This window comes from Fukomys damarensis, unplaced genomic scaffold (assembly GCF_012274545.1).
Source record: "Fukomys damarensis isolate Sample0158 unplaced genomic scaffold, DMR_v1.0_HiC HiC_scaffold_6, whole genome shotgun sequence".
NCBI lineage: Eukaryota > Metazoa > Chordata > Mammalia > Rodentia > Bathyergidae > Fukomys > Fukomys damarensis.
In genome coordinates, this window is record NW_022900918.1 from 33,797,174 (window position 1) to 33,803,318 (window position 6,145).

The 6,145-nt window shown below is 44.4% G+C and overlaps 1 protein-coding gene across 6 annotated transcripts in view; it reads right to left on the minus strand.

Moving 5' to 3' along the window:
* Ggact (gamma-glutamylamine cyclotransferase) overlaps positions 1-6,145 on the minus strand; it is a 41,728-nt gene that overhangs the window by 34,269 nt on the left and 1,314 nt on the right. Inside the window, exon 1 of one of the 6 annotated variants that reach the window (XM_010604609.3) lies at positions 5,763-5,838. The exons of 3 other annotated variants lie outside the window; for them this stretch is intronic. The gene's annotated coding sequence lies outside the window, so the exon portion shown is untranslated. Of the gene's footprint in view, positions 1-4,669; positions 4,691-5,762; positions 5,839-6,145 lie in introns of those variants that run through there. 2 more of the 6 variants (XM_010604610.3, XM_010604613.2) reach the window with 2 other exon arrangements.

The window sequence follows — 6,145 nt, forward strand, 5'->3', positions numbered from 1 at the left end:
ACGCGGACCCCTGCAGGGACCCGCCCTGAGGACGCCTGGGCCACGAGATCCGCGTCCTTCCCCGGCAGACGCGCGCTCGGCCTCGTGCCCTGTTACACCTGGGAGACAACCACATGGAACTGACGACTCCGCACGCGCCACGGCAGGCACACCTGCCAGGGTTCCCTTGTCCCGGCTACGCGCATCTCCAAGCCCCGCCCCACCCGCACCTGCATACCGGCACAGTCACGTGGTCACACCCCAGGTGCACCCACTCCCCGCTTTAAAACGGGAAGGGGAACCGAGATGGGGAACGGGAGGGAAGGAAAGGAAAAGGAATTGAAAGAAAAAAATGAAAAGTGAGCTTTTGTAAATGGGGAGTGGAAGAAGAGTTGGGGGGAAGGGGACAAAAAATAAGATGTGTTATGTACATATACAGATGCTACACGATGAATGGGGTCGTTACATACTGCAAAATTGTACTAAGAGAAAAGAAAAGAAAAAAGAAAGTTATTGTTTGGAGGCAATAGAAGGGATGGTTTTCACCTGTCCCTTGGCTCCAGGACAAAGTCGGAGCTCCAGAAATCTCATGTACGTGGACTGCGGGAATTTTTTTTATACTCTAGTTTTAAATTCAGACATTTTTATGTTGACTTGATTGTGCTTTGAACAGATGTGCAATTCCTGAAGAAATCAAAAAGATCAGATTTATCAACCACAACTTTTTAAAAAAAATTTTAAAGAGCTCCCCCCCACCCCCCCGTGCCGGGGATCAAACTCAGGACCTTGCACTTGCGAGGCAGGCGGTGGAACCACTGAGCTAAATTCCCGGCCCTGTCAACTACAACTTTGATAAAGTTCTGTCTTGGGCACTTTGTGATTAAATTAAAACGTACAGAAACCTTGTCTAGCACATATTTCTATCATTAGCATTTTAAAGGGTAGCAGTAACCTTAGCTTTTCAAAGGAAAAGAGTGCTTCTATTTTTATTGCATTTTTTCTTTTCTGAGGGAAGATGATCATGCCAGCACAGAAGTCAAATAGATAAGTCAGTAATTCTTCTGAAAAAAAGCTGGGCTTGGTATTGCACACCTGTGATTCCAGCACTCCTACCTCATGAATTCAAGGCCAGCCTGAACTACATAGACCCTGTCTCAAAACAAACAAAAAAATATTTTTTCTGATAAAGGAAAATGAAAGGCGGTGGTCAGTTGAGGCTGGGAAAGTTTGATTCAACAGAGATCCAGATCTGTGAAATCTTCGATCTAACTGTAAAAAAAACAAAAACAAAAAGCTCAGTTTTTAAGTACAGTGGTACTTTGGTTTCCGAACTTAATTTGTTCCATGATTCTGGGGAAGATGACTGAGGTATTTGTCACCCGATACAAAGTTCATGGAAGGAAGCAAAGTTTTGCCAAAAGCTTTTGTTTGTTCGTGAACCGGGGCATTATTCATTTTTGGAATGTGCGCGCGATCCAACATCATCTGGGTAGTGAAGAAAGCGCTAAGCCAGTGACTCTTGGGGTGGGACACAGCGAGGAACACTGTAACAAGGGGTGCTAATGCGGGTTCTGGATAAAGTTTGAGAGCTGGGTCTCCCAAGCATTTATTTCTGTTTCTGAGACGTCGATGCACATGTAAATCCTCGAAGGATCTTGTTTCACAGTGCAGGTTCTGGTCTGACTATCCAAGGAGAGGGTGTAAGATTGTACAGGTCCACAGCACTTGGTGAGGATTTACTTACCTGTGGATCCAGTATGAAGACAGCTGCTCAGCAAGGACGAGCCTGGGGAGCTCCCAGATAAATAAGGCACAGACGGAGCTGGGGGCCGAGTACCTATAATTCTAGGTACCTTGGGAGGCTGAGGCAGAAATGTCCCAAGTCTGAGCCCAGCTAGGGCAACTTGGTGAGTCCCTATCCCACGCAGAAGATGTAGCTTGTATTACAGCCATTGCATAGTGTGTGGGAGACTCTGGGTTCAAGCACCAAATAGGTTGTGGAGACCACAAAATTTCTCAAGGAAATGGTCAGTCTAGGTAAATCCTTGGCTTTCCAGTTTGGGGTTGGAGGGTGGCCCCTGGCAAGCCCTCTGCCCTGGGGGATTCTGGGAACTGGGCTGACTCTCCAAGTCTGTTAGGCTGCGTACAAGACAGCTGAGACAGTCCCTGCAAAGTATTCTCACCACTGAGCTGTTTTCCTGTTTTTCTTGGTCCATTTCTTCTACCATTTTACAACCTGCCACTCCCTTCAGGCCACCATCAGAGCACCATACATATGTTCAAAGAAAGTATCGCAAACAGTTTGCTTTTCAGCACCAAGGGTTGAAATGAGCAAAATGGGACTGGGCATGTGGCTCAGCGTAGAGCACTTGCCTAGCACTCAGACAACAAAGAACACTACCTCATGTCTTTTTCCAGAATTACCCTGGCTGGCTATGTTATCACCTAACTTCTTGTAAGTTCTACTGTCTCAGAACATTTCTTGCTGTACTAACTGAAGACCCGAGACTAAGTACTTTGTGAAGAACAGAAATTTCTTTCTCAAAGTTCTGGAGGCTGGAGGTGGTGTCCAAGAGGGCAGTGTGGCAGGTTTTGGTGTCTGGTGAGGTGGCACCTTGGATGCTGTCTCCTTCCATGGTAGAAAAGAGAAGGAGGAACAAAAAGAGAACACAGACTCACATGATCCTCTCTGTAAGCATCAAACCTGCCCATGAGGGTGGAGCCCTGACCCCTGCCGGCCTAATCACTGGGGGGTGGGGATTGGGGATTGAACCCAGGGCTTCCACACTGAGCAACATTCCTACCCCCTTTTTTATTTTTACATTTTGAGACAGGGCTTGCTAAGTTGCTAAGTTCTCTGGGCTGGATGTACACTTTCTGGATCCTCCTGCCTCAGCCTCCCAGAGGGCTGGGATTACAGTCATATGACCCCTTGCCCAGCTGACCTAATCTCTCCTTACAGCCCCATCTCTCAACACTGCTACCCTGGCAATTGACCTCCAGTGTGACTTGTGGAGGTGAAAAGTATTTCAGACCTGGGTGTAAGAAACTAATTTATATTTATATTTGACTAAACACACAGCTACTTAATACCAAGCAGATGAGGAGGCACAGTTCATCTCCTTGTTACCCCTCGTGCTGCCTCCAGCACTGCACGTCACACAGTGGAAGGGAAATTCTTCTGCACCTGGGGGAACCATGGTTCAAACAGAGAAAGGAAAGGCCATAAAATAATTTGTGGCCCTAACTAGCCTGCAGCCTACTTCTAACCCACCATTGGTATTTGTAGTCCTCTCAAAAGAAAATTAATAATTGATGAAATTCAAAACACAGGGCTATAAACAACGTTTTCCAGAAACACAGCCACACCAATCTGTTTCCAGATTCTTTACAGTTTCTTTCTCCCAATAGTGACAGAGATGAGTATCTGCCACCGTGACTGTATGGCCTGAAAGCCGAAAGCATTTGTTATGTGCCATTTTACAAACTTTGCCTATAACACCAGTGTTTGTCTGTCTGTCTTGCTTTCTCTTTTGGAACAAGGTCTCACTGTATAATTTGGACTGACCTTGAACTCACTATGTACCCTGGGCTGGCCTTGCAGTGATCCTTCTGCCTCAGCCTCCTGATGGCTGCACCATGATGACTGACCCCAGCTTCTTTTTAATGCCTGTCTCTCCTTTCTTTTTCTTCTTTTTTTTTCCTTTGGTACTGGGGATCGAACTCAGGCCCTTGCGCTTGTGAGGCAGGTGGTCTCTCCTTTCTGTAAGGAGTGAATTTGTAGGATAGTCCCCTATGATCCGAGAGTCATAGCACAAGTCTACATCCTTCTCATGTTTCAAGCACCTCATGCCACACTACACAGAGTCTTTATTTAATAATATTTACTTAATTGGAATTTACATTTTGATCTTTTTCCCCCATGTAAACCAATAATGAGGTCAATAAAAAGTCTTTATAGTTGGTTCATAGGTTACACCAAGTAGGTTAATTTAGAAAATATGTTTGTAGAAAATAGACAGTATATAATTTGAGTCCTGGGATTCTTTACTTCTCTTTCTAACCCTGGCTCTAAAAATTTGTTGTTAAATTTGAAAGCAGCAGGATAATTTTCTCCTTCTTTTCCTTCTGTCAACTTATTCTACTTGGTACAGCAGGTTTCACTGCTAAGCAATTTCTATGGCAAAGAAATGAACAAGGAGAGAAAACCAGTCTCATAAAGTTAAGTTCACTTACATTAAATTCAACCTTGGTATTTCCGGAATTAATGTTTAAAAGATGATGTGAACCACTGGGACTTAAAAAAAAAACAAACAAAAAACAAATGTTGACCTTTTCTCCACAAAAGATATGCAGTACCTTTTTTTTAAGTATATGAAATCTTCTAAGCAGTTGTAGTTGCAGTGGCTTATTCTTGCCCAACATTTATAATTTTGGGAATAATAAAGAGTGAAGCACTACATAGGATTATTTCATTAGCTTTGTTCAATAAATCTGTATTATTTATACAAGAATAACTGTAAGAATTCACAGAAGTAACATGACCTGTCAAATACATCACCCAGCACAGTCAAAGCTAATTATACCACAAAGTTATCACCATTCACAGCTGTCTTAGTTACTTTTCTTGTGGCTGAGCCAAAATACTAGATATCCAAAGTTAAAGGAGGAAAAGTTTATTGTAGCTCACAGTTTGTAGAGGTTTCAGTTCATTGTTGGCTGGTTCCAAGGCAGGGTGGTAGGGCAGAGGGGCGTCACAGAGGAGAAACAGTCCATGGCAGAGCAGACCGGAGGCGGCAGCGGCAGCGGCAGCAGCAGCATCCTCCAGGCTACGAGCCTTTTGGGTGGTGCCACCCACACCCAGGGTGGGCCTTCCTACTCTCCACACCCAGAACTATCCTAAAGCAACTAGTGGACTAATTTAGTCATTACACCATTAAGACATCTTCACATGCCCTTAATCTACATTCACACACCCTAGATCAATCATTGCAAACCTTTTAGAGATCAGTGCCCAAATTGTAACCCAAACCCACTTCTTTATTTCAAAGTGCCAACACTGCAATGAAACCTGAATAGTGAGGTTTTAGTTTAGAAAAAACAACTCATACACTGACATCCTTTGTCTTGAAAGAAAAACAACACAATGTGTCATAGGTTCACCACCACTGCCCTAGATACAGCCAACTTCAAAAAGCACCACCTATGAGTCCATGAAGTTTCAGAGGGACATCTAGATACAAGACATAACATTCTACCGTGCCCCCAAACACTCCTGCACATCCCTTTATGTAAAAAGCATTTAGTCCATCTCTAAGAGTCAGCAGAGTCCTAATAATCTCAGCGTTGCTTAAAAGTTCACGTCCAGGTCCGGGGATTTAGCTCAGTGGTTCAGTGGCCCGCCTTGCAAGCGCAAGGACCCAAGTTCAATAACCGGTAGCAAAAAAAAAAAAAAAAAAAAAAAAAAAAAAAAAAAAAAAAAAAAATTGCAGGTCCAAAGTCTTCTCTGAGATTTAAAGCAAACTCTTAGCTGTGAGCCCCTTTACAAATGAAAAGAAATTTAAACACTTCCAAAATACAGTGGCAAGAGATAAACACTCCCATTCCAAGGGGTACAAGTAGGGGGATAGAAAGGAATGAGACCAAAGCAAGTCCAAAAGCCAGGGTGGCAAATGTTAAGTCCCATAGTTTTATGCCCAGCGTTGTTGGCAATCTGTTCTCGGGGCAAACGCTAGCACTCCGAGACGGGAAAGTGGCGTGTAGGTGAGAAACCTGTTACCCACCGCACGCAGCTCTAATGTGTGCAGAGCCCTCCTCTCCCAAACTTCAAATCCAGCCTTAGTTTTCACAGGGCAAGCAGTGGCCTCCATCGGGATCCTCTGCCGCCTGTCCAGGGCTGCTGGGCTGCACTGGCACAAGTTAAACATTACCATCCCCAAAGGTACAAACAGGAGGATAGAAAGGAACGGGACCCATGCAAGTCCAAAATCCAGCAGGGCAAACATTGAGTCCCATAGTTCTGTGTCCAGCAACCAGGGCAATCTGTGGCAAGATGTGATCTCCAAGGGCCAGGAATTTAGCTCAGTGGTTCCGCTGCCTGCCTTGCAGGGGCAAGGACCTGAGTTTGATCCCCAGTACCAAAAAAAAAAAAAAAAAAAAAAAAAAA